This window comes from Ranitomeya variabilis, chromosome 2 (genome assembly GCF_051348905.1).
Source record: "Ranitomeya variabilis isolate aRanVar5 chromosome 2, aRanVar5.hap1, whole genome shotgun sequence".
Taxonomy (NCBI): domain Eukaryota; kingdom Metazoa; phylum Chordata; class Amphibia; order Anura; family Dendrobatidae; genus Ranitomeya; species Ranitomeya variabilis.
Genome location: NC_135233.1, coordinates 115,644,887 through 115,670,995, shown reverse-complemented (window position 1 = coordinate 115,670,995; position 26,109 = coordinate 115,644,887). Strand labels below are relative to the sequence as shown.

Genomic DNA, 26,109 nt, shown 5'->3' with positions numbered 1-26,109 from the left:
TACAGCCACAAAATTTTGCACAGTCACACGTCTGGACCCCGAGAGCGTCATAGGCTATGTTGTGAGGTGAAATTTTAACCCCGCGCGTTCCAATTCACCAAACAATTTTGCTCCTATCTACATAATGGGGAAAAAGTGAAGGGAAAAGTGTTGGAGGAAAATTGACAGCTGCCAGATGTGAACAATGAGGACTTAAAGAATGAGAGCGATGGCGACAAAGAGTATATACCGTACAGTTGCTAAGGTGGGGCCCCGACATGGGATACTCACCACACACGGGGATATGAACACAAACACAAAATGCGCCACACACTACCACGTGCTTGAACACATATACCACCCTCAGCACACATTTCACCACACACACACACCAACCTCGCCACATAAAAGTCGAAACACAAAAGTCACCACTCAAAACTCGCTACATGCAAAACTCGCCATATGCAAAACTAGGCTCACGCAAAACTCGCCACACGTGCAAAACTCACCTCATGGAAAACTCACCTCATGCAAAACTTGCACACACAGAAAAATTGCCACATGTACAAAAGTTGCACCACATGCAAAAGTTGCCTCACACAAAACTTGCACATACTCAAAATGCACCACACATAAAACTCGCCACGCGCAAAACTCGCCATGCACAAATCTTGCTGCACACAACTTGCTACACTAACCTGTCACATGCAACTCAACACACAAAATGTTGCTACACGCATGTCGCCACACAAAACTCATCTCACAAAAGTCGCTACATGCATGTCGCCACACGCAACTCAACACACACAACTTGACACATAAAACTCGCCCTAAAACACACACAAGTCTGGTATTGTCCTTCAAAAATAAAAATCTGATTAATAAGCAAACTACAAGAGCAACAAATGTACCATATAGGAAATACGGCAGCTGTCAGTCACATGACCTGTCTATTATGTGTATGTGTGAGCTAATATGTACTGCCAGGGGGGAGGGCTTCCTGTTGGCTGGGGATTTATCAGGCTGCCAATAGCAACCAATCACAGCTCAGCTTCTATTTTGCTACAGTTAATTAACCTGAGCTCTGATTGGTTAATATAGGCAACAAAGACATTCTCAGTATAACAAAGCTAATATATGTTGTGAAATGCTTCTATTTGCTTAGTTTTTGCCTTTTAATAATTACATTTCTATCTATTTGTTTTGTGGTTTTTGTGTGCAGAATAAATTTTTGTTAACACATTCTATTTTGCTAACAGCAGTCATTAACCCGGGCGAAGCCGGGTAGTACAGCTAGTATATATATATATCCCAGAATTACAAAATTTGAGAATTATCAGTCTCTAGGAGGAGAAAGGAGCAGGGTTCTTTAAAATATTGCAAAGTTGCTTATTTTCATGTGTACTGTTGATTTATGGAATAAAAGTTAAAACATTATTCTTTAAATGATGGCCCAATTGCGCCCGTTTAATCGCATAAATGCTGCCATCTCCCATCATTGTCACTAGAGGCAGGTGCTGGCTGTAAAGTTAGCACCCACAGTGTATGGTGCCTGCCCTGCTCCTGAACTCGTGCTACTCGCATATCGTAGGAGGTACCAGTATGTCTTATGTAAGGAAGGGGTTAATACATGCTTTACAAAAAGTATTTGCCTGTTCACCACTATCTTAGCCATTGTTTGTGAATATCTGGTTTTAAGTTTTGGTAAATCTGAGTAAAAGTTGTCGCTTTGTTTTTTTTGTCACACGTCACAGAAGCACCGAGACTTGAGACATGGGTGAAAAGCCAATTACTGCTTTGGCTGGTATTGGAGAAGTTCTTGGTGGCAAATTAGAAGGTTTAGGCTTCGATAAGGTAATAGAAATGTTTATTGGAGTAATCTGTGCCAATTTAACCCAAATTGGTCATATTTACTACTTTTCTCAGTTTAAGTGTAGAGTTAAAGGGGATCTGTCAGTAGGATCAACTCTGCCGTCTATATGCGCATACAGGACAGAGAAGGCTGAATAAAATCATGCCTTGATATCTGAACTGATAGATTTTTTTTTTTTTGTCAGAAAAAATCCACATTTCTTCTGGCTAGAAGAATCGCTTGAAGCCCATATCTTAAACCTCTTTAACCCATGAACTACTGCCAATGTGCATTAAAACCTCTTAAATACTGTAAATTGCAACAACGGTATCTGAGGGGTTAAAAGGCCTCCTAAAGTCAGGCTGGACCCTGCATGTACTGCGGTGTGAGACCACCAATCAGTAAAAATTATACATGTCCCACAGTGGGACTAAGTGGAAAAAGTGAAAAAAAAAATTAGATAAAATGTGTTTAAAAAAAAAAAAAGGCAGAAAAAGCAGTTTAGCAACTAAAGAGCGTTTTCGTTAAAATGGAAAAAAAAAATACAATTGGTATCACCGCATCAAGAGTGACATGATCTATAAAAGTGGCACGTTATTTATTCCGTACGGTGAACACCATAAAAAAACACAGAAAATGTTGCTATTTCATATTGACGCACAAAAAAATTGAATAAAAATCAATTAGACGTGGAAAAAATGCGTGGAAAAAAATGGTATAAATGGAACCGCCAAACCATCCCACAAAAAACAAGGCCTAATATGGCTGTCAGCAAAAAATAGAAAAGTTACAGCTCTCAGAATATGGCGATGCAAAAACAAATTAATTTTTGTAAAATATTATTTCTAGTCTGCAAAAGTTGCAAAGAGTAAAAAGTAAAGAGAAAAATCTTTTATTGCTATAATTGTACTGAGCCGAAGAATACATCAGTCTTCTCACATTTACCACATGGTGAGGGCCACAAAAAGAAAAACAGCAATTTGTTGTGTTTTTTGGTTCATTCTGATTCTAAAAAAAATTGAAATAAAATACAATCAAACGTTATTTATCCCAAAATGGTACCAAAAAAATCATCACTTGGTCACACAAAAAATAGGCCCTCATACAGCTGTATGCCAAAAAATAAGTTACAGCTCTCAGAATATGGCGACAAAATAACTATAAAAAAAAGCATTTCTACTGTGTGAGGACAAAATAAATCTGGTATCACTGTAATTGCATCAACCAGAAAATTAAAGCCGTCCTATCACTTATGCCGCACAGTGAACTGTGCAAAACTAAAAATAACTATTCTTGTACTGCAGTCTTTGTTCATTGTGCCTCTGAAAAATCAAAAACGAGGTTCGGCCCACATATATCCTGTGCTCTGAGTACCTACATCAGGATTTCTGTGTAAATTCCAAAAAAATGTGATTCAGATGAAACCCCTAACAGAACCACTTAATTACACGGCACATGGAGCCACTTTGGTCTCTGTCTGGTCCGTTCTGGCAGTGTCCTATCATTTTTGGCGTCTTTTTAACACAGGAGTGTGTTTGACCACAGTTCTGTGCACACCTAAAAAGATGGATACTACTGGAACAAACACCAAAGTGACTCCATCTGCCTCATTAGAGTGCTATCATCGGGAGTTCCATCTGAATCGCATTTTTGTGGGATTTGCATGGAAACCCCAATGTAAGTGCTCAACATAGAACACAAGAATGTGATCCCAGCTATACTGGAAGAGATAAAAAAAATATATTATCACCCAAAATGTTGCCAATAAAAACCCAAATTTATCCCACATAAGTCAGATCTCACTCGGGTCCGTCATTGTTGTGAATTCCGCTCTTGGGCTCCCTCCGGTGGTTGTAAGTGGCACTTTTGTGAGTTCTGCTCTTGGGCTCCCTCCGGTGGATTTAAGTGGAACTGCTGCTCCTTGGATTTAGGCCATGTTCACACTTTGCGGTTTTTACCGCGGATCTGCGGTTATTTTGATTCTGCGGGTCCGCAGCAGTTTCCATAGCGTTTACATTAACATGTAAACCCTATGGAAACCGCAAACCGCTGTGCACATGCTGCGGGAAAAACCGCGCAGAAACGCAGCAGTTTAAAACCCGCAGCATGTCACTTCTTTGTGCAGAATTGCAGCGATTCTGCACCCATAGAAATGCATTGAACCGCTTACTTCCCGCATGGGGCTGTGCCCACGTTGCGGGAAGTAAGCGGATAATGTGCGGGTGGTACCCGGAGTGGAGGAGAGGAGACTCTCCTCCAGGCCCTGGGAAGCATAAATAGTGTAAAAAAAAAAAAAAGAATTAAAATAAAAAATGATGTTATACTCACCTCTCAGCGCTGCCCGCGGCCGTCCGGTCTTCGGTTTGCTGTGCGAGCAGGACCTGTGGTGACGTCGCGGTCACATGACCGTGATGACGCCGCAGTCACATGACCGTGACGTCACGAAGGTCCTTCTCGGCACAGCATCTTTGGAACCGGACCGCCGGGTGCAGCGCCCAGGAGATCCGGACATCAGAGGGGGTGAGTATAACCAATTTTTATTATTTTTATCATTACTATTGATGCTGCATATTGCTGCATATGCAGCATCAATAGTACAGGAGTAATCCCGCAGCGGAAACCGCGGAACAAACCGCGATAAATCTGCAGGGATAACCGCAGCGGTTTTGCCCTGCAGATTTATCAATTCCGCTGCGGGATAAACCTGCAGAGCACACCGCAAAGTGTGAACATGGCCTTAGCAGTCAGCAGCTGCTTCCACTGATCGTCTATTCTGGCTCGGCTATTTATCCTGGCTCTATCCTTCAGCTAGTGCCAGTTGTCAATGGTTCCTGCTTGGATTCACATCTCTCTTGGATTTCTCTGATATTCTGACCAGTTCAGCAAAGATAAGTCCTTGCTTTGTTCTTTTGCTTTCCACTTGTTGTGGACTTAATCGTTCAGCACATTCTATGTTTTTTTTTTCTAGTCCATCTTGTCAGTATGGATTTATTCAGTTAAGCTGGAAGCTCTGGGAAGCAGATTTACCCTCCGCACCTTTAGTCAGGTGTGGAGATTTTTGTAAACTCCTGTGGTGGATTTTTCTAGTTTTTAATACTGACCGCACAGCATTCTGTCCTGTTCTATCTATCTATCTATCTATCTATCTATCTATCTATCTATCTATCTATCTAGCTAGATTGGCCTCCTTTGCTATATCCTAGTTTCATTCTGTGTATGTCATTTCCCTCTCCACTCACAGTCAATATTTGTGGGGGGCTGTCTGTCCTTTGGGAATTTTCTCTGAGGCAAGATAGCTTTCCTGTTTCTATCTTTAGGGGTAGTTAGTCCTCCTGCTGTGACGAGGTGTCTAGGGAGTGACAGGAACATCCCACGGCTACTTCTAGTGTTGTGATAAGCTCAGGAACTGCGGTCAGTACAGATACCACCTCCTCCAGAGCACGTCCCATGTTGCTCCTAAACCACCAGTTCATAACAGTCATCTGTCACAAACTATAGGAGGTTCCCTCATTACTAGTAGAACAAAGACTCTGGAAAAGTGACATGGCTCCCACCCTCTCAAATAAAATCCAGTGAATTCTGTGCTCCCAAATTCAGACGCCCCACTGTGCCTAAACCACAGTAAGTGGCCACATGTTTGGCATTATTGTAGTAGAGTGAAGGTACTTATCAATTTACATGGTATGTGTCAGCAGAAGCACAAGCTGGCAACAATGGGAGCTCTACACTGTATGAAGGCACAATTTATGGGCACTAGGCCTGCAGATTGGCAATTCTCCAGGTAAAAAAAGCCTGGCCTGGATGTTCCAAAATGGTCACTGCAGCCATAGATGAATTCACTGAGAGGAGCGATTTCTACAACTGGGTCAGTTTTTCTGCTGTTCTGGCACCTTGGGTCAGATTTAAATTAAAAAAAAGTTAAAATTGGCTCTGTCACTAAGGGGTTAAAGTGAAAATTTTCTGCACTCAGAGAATGGACCTGGCTTGATCTGGTCTCTAAACTACCCTTCCAGTCACCAGATATGTCCACAATATAATTATCTAATCTCCCCAACACATCCAATAAACTAACTTTCCTTCTTTGATGGAGAAAAGTGAATATCGCACTCTGATTCTGACATAAAGTCCATTCTGTCTAATTTGCATGTCTTCTCCAGATTCATACCCCTTTAAGAAAATTACTACACAATACTGTCCAGTTGGTATAGAACCCCTGGGCTGTTACACCATTTAGGTTTATCTAAACTAATCTATGCTGGAGATGCAACTCCCACGGAGGTATGCTTTCCCATATTTTCTGGTTCTGCCTTGAATTATTAGTTTTGGGAGATGGAAACAACTTTACAAGACCTAAGACTTATCAAACATGCTTTTCCTGGAGCTGAAGACTTATCTCGTCCTTCAAAACACTACATGCCTAAAAAGGAGGAGGAGGATATTATTTTCATGTCCATTTTGAACTGTCCTCCCACCTCTTCCTGCTCCCTCATTAGACCGCTTACAATCTGGTTTCCGACCTCGTCAATCCACTGAAACTGCCCAAAAAACAAGTCACCAATGACCTATTAACTGCCAAAGCCAAGCGACACTACTGTCCTCTGACTTTGACACAGTGCACCACTCCCTATTACTACAGACCCTCTCATCTGACACCCAGATCTACCTCTCTGGACAAGATATCACCTCCCTACTAACCAGAATCCCACAATATGTCTGCTATTTCATCCTCCTTCTGCGCTAGATTTCTAAAACTTAATATGGACAAAACAGAATTCATCATCTTTCCCCAATCTCACTCGATTCCCCCCAACAGACCTATCCATTAAAGTAAATGGCTGCCCACTCTCCCCAGTCCCATAAGCTCGCTGCCTCGGGGTAATCCTTGACTCTGATCTCTCCTTCAAACAACCTATCCAGGCCCTTTCCACTTCCTGCCGACTTTAACTAAAAAATTTTTTTCCGAATCTGTACATTCCTCAACCTACAGTAGAATCTGCAAAAACTCTGGTGCATGCCCTCATCATCTCCCACCTCGACTACTGCAACCTCCTACTTTGTGGCCTCCCCTCTAACACTCTCACACCCCTCCAATCTATCCTAAATTCTGCAGCCCGACTAATCCACCTGTCCCCTGCTATTCCCCAGCCTCTCCTCTGTCATGTCAAATCGCACAGTCTATCCCTCAATTTCCCTAATGCCCGGTTTCTTAAACTTTCTTACACCCTTTCCCTTCTCTGCAATTTTCCCCTCCCACTGTATGGTCCTTTAATGCAGAGCTAGATTACATCCTACGTTTTTTTTTTAATATATACTCCTCTTTTTTATGTCTGTTGCACTAATTCTCTCCATGACCTTGGACACTCCAGTGTGAACTACTTAAAATGACTTACTGATTTATTTATATGACCCTGATTGTTTCACCATGGTTATTGTACCACACTCTCATATATGTTTATCATTGTATAATGAATTCTTAAAAGTAAAAATGCAGATTTTTCTTGTATGTAAAAGAGCTGTTCAAGTTTATGGGCCATACACTGATCTGCATGAGGATCTGCTTCGAAAGATTTCTTTAAATGAAAGGAGTCATTACCAGTGTGAAGTGTAATGGCTGCTCTCTGATCTCACTGCAGAGCCATGTGTATTTATACCTGACACATCTGCAGGTTCCTCTCAGCTTCCAGCTCACAGGCAGATGGGGTTGCAGAGCTGTGAGAGCTGCAGCAAATGTGTTTATATGGAGACCGTTCAGTTCTAGTGTACTGTTGTGTCTCAAACTAGTAACACCTCTTTTATTAAAAATACTGTAACTTCTAGAGGAAGATTCTGATGCAGAGCTGTGTCCGGCCTATAGTTTAACTCTTTTCCATATAGCAAAAACATGAATTTCTATGGAATGATCTATTAGATCACCGATATTAAGGTATCATTTAATTCCTATGACCTGCATACTCATGTAGCTGGCTTAGGAGGGTTGATCCTATTGAAATTTCTTTCAAGCGACTGTCAGGAAGTTTTTGCTTGGTAACCTGAGAACATCCTAATATAGGGCAAGAAAGCCTGATTGCAGGGGTGTATCACGTGCTGGGCTTCTTGGTGTAGTGTTTTTTTTATAGAATACGTGTTTTTTTTTTTGTTTTTTGTTGTTGTTGTGTTTGTTTGTTTTTGTGATGTAGAAGTAGCAAAGGGAAGACTTCTGGACTGTCTAACCCTACCCACACCCCTGACTGTCAGCTTCCTGTGTACAGCGACTTGTCACCAAGCTGCTAATCAGTCCTGGGGGTGAGGTTACACAGATTAGCTGGATGTGCACATGAGACCTGGTCAGGCAATGATACTCTGGCTGATTAAATTCTGATGGTATTGAAACTCAAGCATACAGTCTAATAAGTGATACATCCCTGGAATCAGGATCACTTATTCTACATTATGCTACTCTCGGATTAAATGGCAAGACTCTGCTGACAGATTCCTTACAAGGATTCCTTTGCACTAAGGCTATGTGCCCACGATAAGAATATAGCAGTGCTTTGCACGCAGCGTATTTTATTCGGACTCCCATGACAGCACTACGAGAGAGGGGATCCGCCCTTAAGGAACAGGAAACCTACAGATACAAAAGGGCGGCACCTCTCCCATGCATCAGTTGGTTTCCTGTTCCTGAAGGGACTGGATTCCTACAGAAGTTTTTCTACGGGTTTCCAGGCCGGCCGGACCGAATCCGGTAGCGAGGGGGTCTCCTACCTCGGCCGGTGCGAGTACCTGATGTGGTCACGGTGGCCCTGGCAGGGCGGCACGGCAGTGACTAAAACAGCAAGGAGCGGTCGCCAGGGGGTGTCCGGTCTCCAGGTGCCAGCGTATGGTAAGTATAAGTCCCCTCGTGTGCTGTGGGTCTCCCTGCGTGTGGGGGCGGTGGCAGTGTCCTGGAGGCGCCGACTAGAGTTCAGCTGGCCGGCCTCGGCGTCCCACGATGGCTGCAGCGCTGACAGGAAGCGCTGTAAGCTGTGGTGACGTCGGTAGGCGGAGCCGACGACGACTTCCGGGTCGCGGAGCTCCTGCGCATGCGCGGGGGCTCCAAGATGGCGGCGCCCACCGGGGTTTCATGCCGCTCTCCCTCAGAACGCCGGAGGGTCCCCCACAGCTGCGGAAAGGCGGGGAAATCATTTTTGAACGCTGAGCAAAGTGTGCTGTCCGAAGGAGGGGCCTTTATAAGGAAGCTCCAGCGGCGTGTTCCTGGCTTCTGATTCTAGTTTACTGAAGATGGAGTCTGATCAGGATCAGCAGATTGTACTGCTGGAAGAAGCATCCCAGAAGCCTAAGGAGAAGGAACACGAAAAAAGGAGCGATAGTTCAGGCCGCAGAAGCTCCTCCAGACAGGGGTCTGGAGTGTCAGCCAAGAAGAATCCCCCTCGTACTTCGGTATCTCTCTGGGTGTGGGCAGCCACTGGTAAGTGATCTCCGAGAAAGTTCACTTAGTGACTAGTGTCCCCTCATATGTTTTATGCAGGGAAGGAAAAATGTCAGTAAGACGAAGCATAGGGAGTGTGCCATCTGCGGGGTTCCCTTGCCCGACTCACACCCTAAAAAACTATGTGACCCCTGTATCCAGCAGACGGTGAGGTCCTGGAAGGAGGGGAGGGGGTATGGCATGTAGTTCTTATACACTAGTCTGCCTTACTTATCCCCTTAGGTAGCGGAAGAATCCTCTTCTATTGCGGCCAGTCTAAAGGAGATGGTTAGAATGGAGGTCAGACAGTCCATTAAGAACCTTTCACAGACAGGAGGCTCTAAGCAGAGAGCTCAGTTGACGTCTGATTCATCTGTGGATAAGGAAAGCGAAGAATCGGACGATTCAGCAGCATCATCCTCCTCCTCGGAAGAAGACGCTGCTTGGTTTTGCTTACCCTTGGAGAGAGTAGACAAATTAATAAAGGCAATCAGAGGCACAATGGGTATAGTAGAACCCAAGCCTCAACTCTCTAAAGAACAAATGATGTTCAGCGGCTTAGAACAGAGAAAGCGCAGAGTTTTTCCCCTGAATGAAAAGATACAGGAACTTATCAACAGGGAGTGGAGAAAACCAGAAAGGAAAGGCTCCTTACCACCTGCGCAAAAGCGTAGATACCCTTTTGATGACCCAGCAGTGGGTAACTGGGAAAAGGCCCCGAAACTGGATGCGGCAATTGCCAAGGTAGCAAAGCGTTCCTCTCTCCCGTTTGAAGGTATGGGAACGCTTAAGGACCCCCTAGATAGGAAAGTGGATACCTTCCTAAAGGGGACCTGGGAAATGGCAGCCGGCTCCTTAAGGGTATGTGTCCACGTTCAGGATTGCATCAGGATTTGGTCAGGATTTTTCATCAGTATTTGTAAGCCAAAACCAGGAGTGGAACAATTAGAGGAAAAGTATAACAGAAACATATGCACCACTTCTGCATTTATCACCCATTCCTGGTTTTGGCTTACAAATACTGATGAAAAATCCTGACCAAATCCTGATGCAATCCTGAACGTGGATACATACCCTAAGACCTGCGGTGGCGTCAACCTGCACGGCAAGGTCGATGATGGTTTGGCTGGACCAGTTAGAGACCCAATTAAAACAGGGGGCCTCCAGAGACTCTATTCTAGCAGCATTGCCGGTAATCCAGGAGGGGGCAGCTTTTTTATCGGACGCTTCAATTGACTCTGTTAAGTTGGCAGCTAGAGCAGCAGGGCTTTCTAATGCTGCAAGGAGAGCCCTATGGTTGAAATGCTGGCCTGGGGATATGCAGGCTAAAGCAAAACTCTGCGCTATCCCTTGTAAAGGCGAGTATTTATTCGGGCCTACCCTGGATGAACTCCTGGAGAAGGCAGGAGACGATAAGAAAAAGTTTCCCAATATGTTTAATGCATACCGTCATCCCTTCAACAAGGAAAGGTTCAATCGGGGAGGGAAACGCGCCTTCTCACCGGGCAGAGATCGATCCAGATGGGATGATAAGCGAAAACGAGGTACAGGTCTCATGTTTCGCCGTAACCCGACGGAAAGCAAAAAACAAGATCAATGACTAGCAATCCCGGTGGGAGGGAGACTGTTGCATTTCTCGGCAGAATGGTCGGAAATCACAAACAGCGTTTGGATAAAAGACACTGTTTCCCATGGTCTCAAACTTGAATTTGTTCATACTCCGCGGGACAAGTTCAAATTAACACCTTGGCGCTCATCTCCCACTGAACAAATTGCCTTGGAAGAGGAAGTGAGGACTCTTTGTTCTAAAAATGTCTTGGTGGAAGTACCATATTCTCAGGCAGGGAAAGGGTTTTACTCTCCCCTTTTCCTAATCCAAAAACCAGATAACACTTACAGGACCATTATTAATCTTAAGGGTCTTAATAAGTTTTTGGTAAAGCATACTTTCAAAATGGAGTCCATCAATTCGACAATAAAAATGCTCTTTGAAAACAGTTTTATGGTAGTAGTGGATTTGAAAGATGCCTACTATCATGTACCCATTCATGCTGATTTCCAACAATACCTGAGAGTAGCACTGATAATGGAGAGAAGGATTCAACATTTTCAGTTCAGGGCACTCCCCTTCGGGATAACTTCTGCTCCTAGAGTGTTCACTAAAATAATCGCGGAAGTCATGGCGCATTTAAGGGAATCAAATGTCCTTATTATCCCCTACTTAGACGATTTCCTCATTGTCGGGAACTCAGTAGATCACTGTATGTCACAATGGGTGATTACTAAAGCTAAACTTGAACATCTGGGTTGGATCATAAACTTCGAAAAATCTAAGTTACAGCCTCTAAATATGCAAAAATTCCTTGGGTTAATATTGAATTCAGTAACGCAGCAGTGCCTTCTCCCTATAGAAAAAATAGAGTTAATTCAAAGTTATGTGCTAAAAGCAATTAAAACACCCTCCATGACACTTAGGCAAGCAATGTCCCTACTAGGGTCACTCACATCTTGCATCCCAGCTGTTAAGTGGGCTCAGTTCCACACCAGATCCCTGCAAAAAGACGTTTTATTCCATGACAGGGCCTTAAATGGTGTGTTAAATGGGAGATTAACGTTGGAGCCAATAACACTGAATTCCCTTAGGTGATGGTTAGACAAACAAAATTTATCAGCAGGGGTACCCTGGATAGTGAATGTCACCCAGGTGATAACCACAGATGCCAGCTCTTCGGGATGGGGAGCCTATATGAGGGACATGGTGGTCCAGGGTCAATGGGAACCCTTCACAACATTTTCATCCAATCAAAGGGAATTGTTAGCAATTGAATTGGCTGTTAAAAAATTCCTCATATATCTGCAGGGCCAGCACGTCAGAATTCTGTCGGACAACAGAGTTGCAGTCGCCTACATAAACCGGCAAGGGGGAACACGTTCCGAGACTTTAATGCAGATCACAGATCGCTTGTTCCAGGTGGCAGAGCTCAATTTTCAATCTTTGACAGCTCTCCACATCAAAGGAAAGGAAAATATAACAGCAGATTTCCTAAGTCGAAACACGTTAAAGCAAGGAGAGTGGTCTCTCAACGATGGCATTTTCAACCGTATCATCCACAGATGGGGTCAACCAGTGGTGGATCTGTTCGCCACCAGAGGCAACAGAAAAGTAAAACTTTTTTGCTCTCTGAATCCCAGAGAGAATCCCCTGGCGGTGGACGCATTTCTAATAAAATGGGATTTTCCACTGGCTTATGCCTTCCCACCACTGAATCTGATACCTCTAGTGGTGAGAAAAATCAGGGAAGATCGAGCAAAAGTCATCCTTATTGCCCCCTTTTGGCCCAGAAGAACCTGGTTTGCCTGGCTCAGGACAATGTCTGTAGCAGATCCCTGGGTACTGCCGGAGATCCCGAATTTACTTTCTCAGGGACCAATCTCCCATCCACAAGTGGCAGCGCTCCATTTAACGGCGTGGAGGTTGAACGGTCACTGTTAGTAGATAAAGGCTTCTCCCCGAACTTGGTAGAAACGCTCCTAAAGAGTAGGAAACAAATAACTACCAAAATCTACTCTAGGACCTGGTGGAAGTTCTTGACCGTTTCAAAGTTTAACATCCAAGAAGGGGTGCCGATACAACAAATCTTAGAGTTTCTGCAGAAGGGGTTTGAGCTAAAACTCTCTACTAGTACCCTTAGAGTACAGGTCTCAGCTCTGGGTGCCCTGTTTTCCTGTAATATAGCTAACAACTATTGGATAGCGAGGTTTATGAAGGCGGTCTGTAGAACTAGACCAGTGTATAAAGATAGATCGGTTCCGTGGGATTTAAATTTAGTTCTATCCTCACTAACAAAACCCCCCTTTGAACCTCTACACGAGGCCTCGATTAAAATGTTGACACTTAAAACAGCCTTCCTTATTGCCATAACCTCAGCTCGCAGGGTAGGGGATATCCAGGCACTTTCCAGGCTTCCCCCATATACAGAGTTCCTGTCTGACAGAGTAGTCCTTAGACCAGACCCAGCATATCTGCCGAAGGTAGCAACACGGTTTCATAGGTCGCAGGAAATAGTTTTACCATCTTTTGTTCCTAATCCATCTAATCCTAAAGAGCAGGAGCTTCATACGCTAGACGTTAGGAGATCTCTCCTACAGTATATTTCAGTCACCGATAGTTGGAAGAAGGATGAGGCACTGCTTCTTTCCTTCCAAGGTCCAAAGAAAGGATGTAGAGTGTCAAAATATTTACTGGCTAAATGGATTAGGGAAACTATCTCTCTGGCTTATACAGCGGGTGGGGGGCCAGCTCCGCAGAATCTAAAGGCACATTCCACCCGAGCCATGGCGTCATCCTGGGCAGAAAGATCTGGAGTGTCGGTGGAACAAATATGTAAGGCGGCCACTTGGTCATCCCCTTCCACGTTCTTTAAGCACTATCGGTTGGATTTGGGGTCCTCCTCTGATCTCACCTTCGGGTTAAGGGTGCTGCAGACTATAGTCCCTCCCTAAGGTAGCTTACATCTCTGTAAATCTCTCGTAGTGCTGTCATGGGAGTCCGAATAAAGCATTAAGCTACTTACGGGTAGCGGCATTTTTCGGAGGCCCATGACAGCACCCTTAGTTCCCGCCCTATTCACTTGGGGGTTGCACTTCCTGATATGTATATAGTGTGATATGTAGATCTCGTGTATGGTGTCTAGTTATAAGTTAATAAAATATTTCTGTTTCAAAATGTATATAATGTATATTTGTATGCCACTAACCACGGTAGTCCTCTCAAGGCTCTGAAATACAACTGATGCATGGGAGAGGTGCCGCCCTTTTGTATCTGTAGGTTTCCTGTTCCTTAAGGGCGGATCCCCTCTCTCGTAGTGCTGTCATGGGCCTCCGAAAAATGCCGCTACCCGTAAGTAGCTTAATGCTTTCAGTGCATTCAAAATGCTGCGTTCTAATCATGCAGGTAAATCTGCATGTGTTCATTGAACCTGGTGGATTTACCACATCCAATGAATGGCTATGCAGTATAGAGACTGGCGTCTACGGTGCAGGTAATTGACATGCTGCGGCTCGTAAACCCACACCACAGGAGTTTACACAGCGTCAAATAGAAGCAGAGGATGGGATTTCTTAAAAACCCATCCACTGTCCTTGTAAGCGCAGGTGAGCTGCATCCAAAACGCTGATATTCTGGATTGTGGGCACATATTCTAAGGCGATGTGCACACGTTCAGGATTTTTCTTGTTTTTTCACTATAAAAACGCAATAAAACCGTGAAAAAAAGCATACATTAACCCCTTTCTGACCTCGGACGGGATAGTACGTCCGAGGTCAGAAGCCCCGCTTTGATGCAGGGCTCCGGCGGTGAGCCCGCATCAAAGCCGGGACATGTCAGCTGTTTTAAACAGCTGACATGTGCCCGTAATAGGCGCGGGCAGAATCGCGATCTGCCCGCGCCTATTAACTAGTTAAATGCCGCTGTCAAACGCAGACAGCGGCATTTAACTACCGCATCCGGCTGGGTGGCCGGAAATGATGGCATCGCCGACCCCCGTCACATGATCGGAGGTCGGCGATGCTTCAGAATAGTAACCATAGAGGTCCTTGAGACCCGGCACTGATCCCCGGCAGCTGTGAGCGCCACCCTGTGGTCGGCGCTCACAGCACACCTGATTTTCTGTTACATAGCAGCGAACAGCAGGTCGCTGCTATGTAGCAGAGGCTATTGAAGCATGGCAAAAGTAAAAAAAAAAAAAGGAAAAAAAAATGTGAAAAAAATATAAAAGTTTAAATCACCCCCCTTTCGCCTCAATCAAAATAAATCAATAAAAAAGAAATCAAACCTACACATATTTGGTATCGCCGTGTTCAGAATCGCCCGATCTATCAATAAAAGAAAGCATTAACCTGATCGCTAAAAGGCGTAGCGAGAAAAAAATTCGAAACACCAGAATTACATTTTTTTGGTCGCCGTGACATTGCATTAAAATGCATTATCGGGCGATCAAAAGAATGTATCTGCACCAAAATGCTATCATTAAAAACGTCAGCTCGGCACGCAAAAAATAAGCCCTCACCCGACCCCAGATCATGAAAAATGGAGACGCTACGAGTATCGGAAAATGGCGCGATTTTTTTTTTTTTTTTTTTTTTTTTTAAGCAAACTGGAATTTTTTTTCACCACTTAGGTAAAAAATAACCTAGTCATGTTGGGTGTCTATGAACTCGTACATATATGTAAACGCCGTGTGCACAGCTGTATTTCTGGTGCAGAGACTAGGTTCCCAAACCATATAGTAAATAATAAAAAAGTCTCGCACTCAACTTAAATCTTTTAGATTGACAAATTTAATTGTATTGGAGTAGCACTGGAAACGTTTCAGCTCTTAATGAGCTTTCATCAGTCACTACAGTGTTCAAAATAAAGAATATATACAGTGTGTAAATAAAAATACATAAGGAAACAAAAGTATGTACATAATTTCAAATAATCCAACAATAGCCGAGTGTGCAGAAAACATCATAGATATAGTATTGCAGTGGATACATGCATATACATACTGGCCCGATATATTGTTAACTCAGAGATTACACATACCGTGCTGTGCCTTTCAGTGTGTGTTAATCATATCTTTGGTTAGAATATAGATCCTAAATTGTGCCTGGGAAGAGGACAGAATTTGTGTCATGGTATAGCAGGGGCTATAGGTGTTGTAGCCTAAACAGAATGGAGTGAATACTCACAGTGGATGGCCGCCCCGGGATAGCGTATTGGATATTGCTGGTATGCAAAGTGCATAGGAGCTAGGATTGAAAATAATAGAGAAGCAAGGAGGTTCATGCTAGTTTATAGTATGTTATATAAATTCTATATGCCGTGATCCCCTTCTAAATGTTATTACCTCATTTATATATGTTGTTGGAGGGGGTGGCCTCAATGAGGAGGGCCAGCACTTAGGTAGAGGCTAAGAGGAAAGTAACAAAGAGAATTATTTGGGGATGTGAGGTCACTTGTACATGCTGTGTAACAGCGTATAAGATCATACCTGGAGGAGTGTTGCCAGCACAGAAGTGGGGGCTGGAGGGGAAAGTAATAGAATTCATTAGTTTCAATAAGGCCAAGTATATGTGTGACGCTGGAGTGTGTCCGAACATACCTGGAGGGGAGCCGCCTCGACTTGTGTGTCAGTTATCCTCTCAGACGCGGTGTCCACCGCTAGTCTGTGATGTCTATGGAGTGCGCGCTATTTAAACAACACTCGTGCGTCGGGTTAGGGCGCCGAGACCGGATGTGACGTTCTAGCGTCCGGTCAGGGCGGAAGTACATGGCCGTGCGTTCCACCTTATGGATATGCGTTCCACTTGGCAGCGCTATAGCGCAGCTTTTAGTAAAAGTGTATTTTAGCAAGTGTGGGCACGATGTAAATAAGAATTATGGCTGTGGGCATGTAATCTGTATGTTTTTTTGAAGAATGTCCTTATTTTTCAGGGGCAGGAGGGGCCTTTGCATAGAAGGAATATGGGGGAGGAGTGTAAGATAAACAGGAGTAGGCATCCACTGGGGTAGATAGATGAGAGAGTACAGGGTGATATACGTACTGTATTAAAAGTGCCTGTGGAATGTTAAACGCCATGTATTGTGCGGTACCTAGTGGTCTATAGAAATGGACATATGATAGTGGTAAGAGTCCGTGACCGAGGTGCCGTTCACATAAAGACACGTATCCGTGGTGAAGGGTGGCACGACAGGTGGTGTTTGCTCTGGTGATCATTCGTGATGTGCCAATCATCATTAGTACAGACGGCTCTAAAAGATAAAATTCTCAATCAGTATTTTCAAACATATTATACAGGATATTTGTATCAAAGGTACATGGAAATAACAGGCTGATTCGGTATCAAATGCTATGTCATCACATAAAAGCCGACAATTCATATTCCCTATTCAGTCCTTTAGGTGATAATGTGTCCAACATGTGGATCCAGTATGCCTCACGTTTTTTGAGCATGAGTATTCTGTTGCCCCCCCTGCGTTGTTTGGGGACTTGTTCCAGAACCTGAAATCTCAATTGTGCGATGCTGTGTTTCAATGCGTGGAAATGATGGGGTAGTGGTAGCAAGAGGTTATTGCAGCGGATAGTTGATTTATGTTTAGACACTCGGTCCCTGATCGGCTGTGATGTTTCCCCCACATATAGTAGTCCGCATGGGCACTTTATCACATATATCACATAGGCAGAATTACACGTGAAGTATCCTCTGATTTTAAATTCTTTCCCAGAGTGTGGGTGTCTAACAACATTGCCTCTCTGGACATTGTTGCATTGGACACAATGCAAACAAGGGAAAGTGCCATCCCTTGGTGTGTCTAGGAAGCCTTGCCTTGTGATGGTGTTTGTGCCAACATCTGCTTTCACTAAGTTATCCCGTAGGCTGGGGGCTCTTTTGAAGCACGGAAGGAAGGGGTTTTGAAACTCCTTGACACTCGGGTAGGCACTGGAGAGGATTGCCCAGTTACCGCGGATGGCCCTATGTAATCTGTACATGAAGGGATGAAACGAATGTACGAAAGGGATTCGTGACGTGGTGTCTGTCCTGGGTCTATTAGTGGTGATCCTAGATTCCTCAAGGAGGGATGGCGGGTAGCCCCTAGCTATGAATTTTTGGGTCATCTCTTGTGTACGTCGTTCTCTGATGTCTGTGTCGGAAACAATACGTCTTACCCTCTGATATTGTGCCTTAGGTATGGATCTTTTGGTGGATGGGGGGTGGAGACTCTGAAAATGTAGGAGACTGTTGCGGTCTGTGTTTTTGCGATAAAGATCCGTACTTAATAGACCGCTCGAGTCCTTCACCACAAGTGTGTCTAAGAAATTCATGTTCCACAAGTCATAGTTCATGGTGAAAGTGATGCCAGGCCAAGAGGTGTTTAAGAAAGCTAATAAGCTTTTTTTATTATTTACTATATGGTTTGGGAACCTAGTCTCTGCACCAGAAATACAGCTGTGCACACGGCGTTTACATATATATATAGTCTACCCATACGTGTCTGCACGCTGTCAAGCCATGTCCACCCTTCCTGTATTTTCCTACAACGCAGAGGAAACCGCTAACATCCTTGCCCGATCACAATTATCTAGTGAGTTCCTATTAATTCCCCCACGAGAAATTTGTGGGCGTGATTTGGAACGTGAACTTAGATCCCAAACCAACTTGGAACTTCATTGTGCCACTCTGTCAGAATATATAAAAGTACAAAGAATCCCAAGAGGACTACGGGTTCCTCTGCGCCCCACACTGTTTAAAGACTCACCTGACTTCTGTACTAGATTTGAGCACATCTTAAATAAGTGTTCCCTAGATCTTATCACCCTAACAGTAGAACACCTCCAACGCGCCATAACTGACAGTACTGAAAAGATCAAGGCTATTGAATTACAGTTGTCTGCGACAGGTACACCGGAGGAGTTATCCACCCTCAAGACCGAAATCCAGGAGCGGATCACCAGACACAAAAGAGACATTGAGGTCAGGAAACGCAACAAATTTGCAAGAGACGCAGAGGACTACAAGAACAACAAAGTCTACAGATGGCAGGACAACCCTCGACGCATGAACACACGTCAAGCATCCTCAGATCCATCTACCTCGGGGTCCGAACACGAATCTGGACCATCTACCACTACATCTACTCTTCCTTTTTTAGGACCACGTCGCTATCCTACAAGAAGACGAGACGGGGACGGAAACGTAAGGAGAAATCAAGACACCTACAGAACCACCCGGTCGAAGGTATGGACAATTTAGTTATTAATATCTCAGCTCGGACTCTAAGGGTACTGTCACACATTGAAATTTTCATCGCTGCGACGGCACGATTCGTGACGTCGCAGCGTCGTATAATCATCGCTCCAGCGTAGTAGACTGCGGTCACACGTTGCAATCACGGCGCTGGAGCGATGCCGAAGTCCCCGGGTAACCAGGGTAAACATCGGGTAACTAAGCGCAGGGCCGCGCTTAGTAACCCGATGTTTACCCTGGTTACCAGTGTAAACGTAAAAAAACAAACCGTACATACTCACCCGTCGGTGTCCTTCAGGTCCCTTGCCGTCTGCTTCCTGCTCTGAGTGCAGCCGTACAGTGAGAGCAGAGCGCAGCACCGCTGTGATCTGCTCTCACTTTCCGGTCGGCACTCAGAGCAGGAAGCAGACGGCAAGGGACCTGAAGGACACCGACGGGTGAGTATGTACGGTTTGTTTTTTTACGTTTACGCTTGTAACCAGGGTAAACATCGGGTTACTAAGCGCGGCCCTGCGCTTAGTTACCCGATGTTTACCCTGGTTACAAGCGAACACATCGCTGGATCGCTGTCACACACAACGATCCAGCGATGTCAGCGGGAGATCCAGCGACGAAAGAAAGTTCCAAACGATCTGCTACGACGTACGATTCTCAGCAGGGTGTCTGATCGCAGTAGCATGTCAGACACTGCGATATCGTAACGATATCGCTAGAACGTCACGAATCGTAACGCCGTAGCGATGGAAATTTCAATGTGTGACGGTACCCTTAGTGTGGCAGAACATTCACTTTTACAAAGAGGACTATCATTCTGCCCATCATATAGATGCCGCACCTTCGATTTAGACATGGATCTGCAGAGATTCTTTCGTCTAATTAGATTGAAAGCACATTTCTCTACCGCCCCTCATGCTACAGATATGGTTCCTATTGAGCCTAATCCTAAATTACTGTCCGCATCCAGTCTGGGTTTACGGAACAAGAGCCACTTTAAACCCCCACATTGCTCCCACGCAGTCGAAACCTTTATTGGTTTCATTAAGGACTCATTCACATCCCTTAAAGAGGATATTGAAAGGGGAAATCTATTTTATCCCCCAAACCTAACTATTGAGGAGAGACACTCCCTTAGAAATCTTCAGGGAGATAGGTCCATTATAATGAAACCAGCAGATAAGGGTGGGGCGCTTGTGATCATGGACAGGACCAAATACCTGTCTGAGATAATGCGACAACTGGGTGACAACTCCATCTACCAGGCATTGGACAGGGATCCCTCACCTGACATACGTCACAAAATTGAGACCATACTTCACAAATACACTAACCTAGGTGTCTTAGACCAGAAAACGTGTAGTTTTCTCCTAAACTCCAATCCCATCATACCTGTCTTCTACACCCTTCCGAAGGTTCACAAGAATCTGGAGAACCCACCAGGAAGACCTATAGTGGCCTCTACAGATTCCCTACTATCCCCCTTAGCGAAGTACATTGAGCGGATACTCACTCCACTTATACAAAAGTCTAAATCATTTCTGTTAGACACCGGCTCCTTTCTACACCTCATTAGTGAGATAAAAACCATCCCTGTGGATGCCCTCTTAGTAACCTTAGATGTAAAGGATCTGTACACCTCCATCCCCCATGAAGAGGGTATTCTCTCGGTACGTCACCTATTTGAAAGTACAGATAGAGACATAGACCAAACATCACTATGCATTGACCTTCTCAGAATCATCCTTACATCAAATTTTTTTCTATTCCAAGATACCTTTTACCTGCAAAAACGGGGGACCGCGATGGGATCACACGCAGCACCCCCATATGCAAATGCGTATATGGTCCAATTTGAGGAAAGCATCATATACCTCAGCACTCTATTCAAAGATAACGTCATTGTGTGGAAAAGATATATAGACGACGTTTTTTGTATATGGCAGGGTTCGGAAGAATCGCTCCAAACCTTCCTAGCTTTCTTAAACACCTCTTGGCCTGGCATCACTTTCACCATGAACTATGACTTGTGGAACATGAATTTCTTAGACACACTTGTGGTGAAGGACTCGAGCGGTCTATTAAGTACGGATCTTTATCGCAAAAACACAGACCGCAACAGTCTCCTACATTTTCAGAGTCTCCACCCCCCATCCACCAAAAGATCCATACCTAAGGCACAATATCAGAGGGTAAGACGTATTGTTTCCGACACAGACATCAGAGAACGACGTACACAAGAGATGACCCAAAAATTCATAGCTAGGGGCTACCCGCCATCCCTCCTTGAGGAATCTAGGATCACCACTAATAGACCCAGGACAGACACCACGTCACGAATCCCTTTCGTACATTCGTTTCATCCCTTCATGTACAGATTACATAGGGCCATCCGCGGTAACTGGGCAATCCTCTCCAGTGCCTACCCGAGTGTCAAGGAGTTTCAAAACCCCTTCCTTCCGTGCTTCAAAAGAGCCCCCAGCCTACGGGATAACTTAGTGAAAGCAGATGTTGGCACAAACACCATCACAAGGCAAGGCTTCCTAGACACACCAAGGGATGGCACTTTCCCTTGTTTGCATTGTGTCCAATGCAACAATGTCCAGAGAGGCAATGTTGTTAGACACCCACACTCTGGGAAAGAATTTAAAATCAGAGGATACTTCACGTGTAATTCTGCCTATGTGATAAAGTGCCCATGCGGACTACTATATGTGGGGGAAACATCACAGCCGATCAGGGACCGAGTGTCTAAACATAAATCAACTATCCGCTGCAATAACCTCTTGCTACCACTACCCCATCATTTCCACGCATTGAAACACAGCATCGCACAATTGAGATTTCAGGTTCTGGAACAAGTCCCCAAACAACGCAGGGGGGGCAACAGAATACTCATGCTCAAAAAACGTGAGGCATACTGGATCCACATGTTGGACACATTATCACCTAAAGGACTGAATAGGGAATATGAATTGTCGGCTTTTATGTGATGACATAGCATTAGATACCGAATCAGCCTGTTATTTCCATGTACCTTTGATACAAATATCCTGTATAATATGTTTGAAAATACTGACTGAGAATTTTATCTTTTAGAGCCGTCTGTACTAATGATGATTGGCACATCACGAATGATCACCAGAGCAAACACCACCTGTCGTGCCACCCTTCACCACGGATACGTGTCTTTATGTGAACGGCACCTCGGTCACGGACTCTTACCACTATCATATGTCCATTTCTATAGACCACTAGGTACCGCACAATACATGGCGTTTAACATTCCACAGGCACTTTTAATACAGTACGTATATCACCCTGTACTCTCTCATCTATCTACCCCAGTGGATGCCTACTCCTGTTTATCTTACACTCCTCCCCCATATTCCTTCTATGCAAAGGCCCCTCCTGCCCCTGAAAAATAAGGACATTCTTCAAAAAAACATACAGATTACATGCCCACAGCCATAATTCTTATTTACATCGTGCCCACACTTGCTAAAATACACTTTTACTAAAAGCTGCGCTATAGCGCTGCCAAGTGGAACGCATATCCATAAGGTGGAACGCACGGCCATGTACTTCCGCCCTGACCGGACGCTAGAACGTCACATCCGGTCTCGGCGCCCTAACCCGACGCACGAGTGTTGTTTAAATAGCGCGCACTCCATAGACATCACAGACTAGCGGTGGACACCGCGTCTGAGAGGATAACTGACACACAAGTCGAGGCGGCTCCCCTCCAGGTATGTTCGGACACACTCCAGCGTCACACATATACTTGGCCTTATTGAAACTAATGAATTCTATTACTTTCCCCTCCAGCCCCCACTTCTGTGCTGGCAACACTCCTCCAGGTATGATCTTATACGCTGTTACACAGCATGTACAAGTGACCTCACATCCCCAAATAATTCTCTTTGTTACTTTCCTCTTAGCCTCTACCTAAGTGCTGGCCCTCCTCATTGAGGCCACCCCCTCCAACAACATATATAAATGAGGTAATAACATTTAGAAGGGGATCACGGCATATAGAATTTATATAACATACTATAAACTAGCATGAACCTCCTTGCTTCTCTATTATTTTCAATCCTAGCTCCTATGCACTTTGCATACCAGCAATATCCAATACGCTATCCCGGGGCGGCCATCCACTGTGAGTATTCACTCCATTCTGTTTAGGCTACAACACCTATAGCCCCTGCTATACCATGACACAAATTCTGTCCTCTTCCCAGGCACAATTTAGGATCTATATTCTAACCAAAGATATGATTAACACACACTGAAAGGCACAGCACGGTATGTGTAATCTCTGAGTTAACAATATATCGGGCCAGTATGTATATGCATGTATCCACTGCAATACTATATCTATGATGTTTTCTGCACACTCGGCTATTGTTGGATTATTTGAAATTATGTACATACTTTTGTTTCCTTATGTATTTTTATTTACACACTGTATATATTCTTTATTTTGAACACTGTAGTGACTGATGAAAGCTCATTAAGAGCTGAAACGTTTCCAGTGCTACTCCAATACAATTAAATTTGTCAATCTAAAAGATTTAAGTTGAGTGCGAGACTTTTTTATTATTTATGAACTCGTACAGACCTGGAGAATGATGATAGCAGGTCAGTTTTAGCATTTAGTGAACCTAGCAAAAAAGCCAAACAAAAAACAAGTGTGGGACTGCACTTTTTTTGCAATTTCACTGCACTTGGAATTTTTTTCCCGTTTTCTAGTACACTACATGCTAAAACCAATGATGTCGTTCAAAAGAACAACTCGTCCCGCAAAAAATAAGCCCTCACATGGCCAAATTGACGAAAAAATAAAAAAGTTATGGCTCTGGGAAGGAGGGGAGTGAAAAATGAACACGGAAAAACGGAAAATCCCAAGGTCATGAAGGGGTTAAGCATCCTATTAGAATGCAATCCGCAATTTTTGTGCACATGTTGCGTTTTTTTCGGCGGCGGAATCTCATTCCAGAAAAAAAAGCAGCATGTTAATTCCTTGTGCGGAATCGCTGGGATTCCGCACACACAGGATTGCATTGATCCTCTTACTTTCTGCATGTGGCTATGCCCACCATGTGGGAAGTAAGCGAATCATTTGCGGTTGGTTCCCAGGGTGGAGGAGAGGAGACTCTCCTCCAGGCCCTGGGAACCATATATAATTGTTAAAAATAAATAAATAAATAAATCATGATTTCTCTCCTTCCGGCGTCCCTCTCAGCGTTCTCGCTCCTCGTGATTCTTCCCTTCCCAGTGATGCTTTGCGGAAATGACCTGTGATGATGTGCGGTCTCGTGAGACCGCTACGTCATCTGAGGTCATTGCCTCTAGGCATTATTAGGAACAGGAGCATCACGAGGAGCGGGAACGCTGCGAGGGACACCGGAAGATGAGAATATCACAATTTATTATTTTTTTATTATTTTTAACATTAGATCTTTTTACTATTGATGCTTGGAAAACGCTAGCATTCTGCAAGCTAATTACGCTTGTAAAACGCTAGTGTTTAGCGGGAAAACACATGCCAACTCCGCATGTGTTTTACCCGCTGCACAGTTGCAGAATTGCTGTGGAAATTTCCGCGGCAATTCCGGACGTGTGCGCACAGCCTTATTTTGGTAAATCTGTTATTATCCTTTATCCATAGCATAATTTTACAGTCTCGGTGGCAGCCTCAGTATATCGGTGTATGTTACAGATTCATCCTGTGCAATTCATCATTGTTGCTGTTGTATACACTGGAGCCGCTGTCACATTGCAGCACAGAATGAAGCCACATTACCCTCTTTGCTGTATTCCTCACAGGCCTCTAGTAGCGCATGTGCAGACACTGCAGTTTGAGTTCTTGTCTCGAAGATCTATTACAGGACCTGTGGATAAGATCTTGGCCACATGGCAGTCATGTAAGCAGCATGCAAACTTGCTGTGGTGGACTGTATATGATGCTTCATTGGGTGTCGTATATTGGATGTTCAGCGACCTCTTCCAGCTACTGCAAATTAGCTCTTACTGAAGTTAATAGGAGCTGAGCTGTAGTAGCTTCCACCACACAGAACAGAGCCGTGCAGCTAAGCTCCATTCAGTGTTCACATAAGGTGCTGCCCAGTTTGGACAACCTCCTTCCCACATTGATTCACAAAATATGAACTTGATATCTTTTGGAAATTGGCAAGGAAAAATGAAATGGCTTACTTTAAAATAAATGGATTTAGGTCCCGCAAAGGGCTAACAAAGGTGATTCCAATAGGGAGGACCCCATTGTATAATACTTTTAGACCTCGTCGCTGCCCAGAATCTATGTTCATGTTTATATTTTCAGAGCGAAAACCAGATAAGTGCTGGGTAAGACCCTCACCAATCTGGTATTGGTTTCCTAATCACAGGTAATCTATATTACATGTTCAGACAACCTCTTTAAACACACATTAGATGGATACTTTTATTTTTCAGGCCTATGTGCTCCTGGGACAATTTCTTATTCTAAAGAAAGATGTAGATGATCTGTTTAAAGACTGGCTGAAGGATTCCTGTGGGGCCAATTCTCGGCAAGCAGAGTTGTGTTCTACCTGTCTGAAGGAATGGTGTTCTTCTTTCCTGTGATGCTGTGTGTGCACTTTTGTCTAGTCTGTTCATGTTGATGTTTTTACCTGCAATGTAATCACATTTAATTAAATGTTTCTAGTTTTCTAAGAAATAAAATGTAAAATAATGCCATAATGACTTAACAAACTTGGAAACTCCATCCTACTTGTACATTCCTTTATTTAATACTCCGAATTGCTGTATGAGGTATAGATGAAAAGTTGCTACTGAGAAAGTGATTGTGTGACTGTCCATATATTTGATATCATAGGCAGTATAAACATATCCACATATGGTGATGGTAGTGTATTGCTGCTCAGTGGGTTTTCAGAGTCAAAACAAAAGAAAGTCAAAACCGCACCCTTTTATATATAGATTGAAGGTCTCATCGGACACAAGGGCGCACGTCCAAAACCAGGGAGCCCATCCCGGACA

At 44.1% G+C, this 26,109-nt stretch overlaps 1 pseudogene across 1 annotated transcript; it reads left to right on the top strand.

The window, feature by feature from the left end:
* Positions 1–1,581: 1,581 nt before the first annotated feature.
* On the top strand, positions 1,582–25,796 carry LOC143803669 (barrier-to-autointegration factor-like protein; annotated as a pseudogene). Its single transcript, XR_013220954.1, has 3 exons — positions 1,582–1,590; positions 1,701–1,833; positions 25,543–25,796. The product of XR_013220954.1 is annotated as a barrier-to-autointegration factor-like protein (transcript).
* The last annotated feature ends 313 nt before the right edge of the window (positions 25,797–26,109 follow it).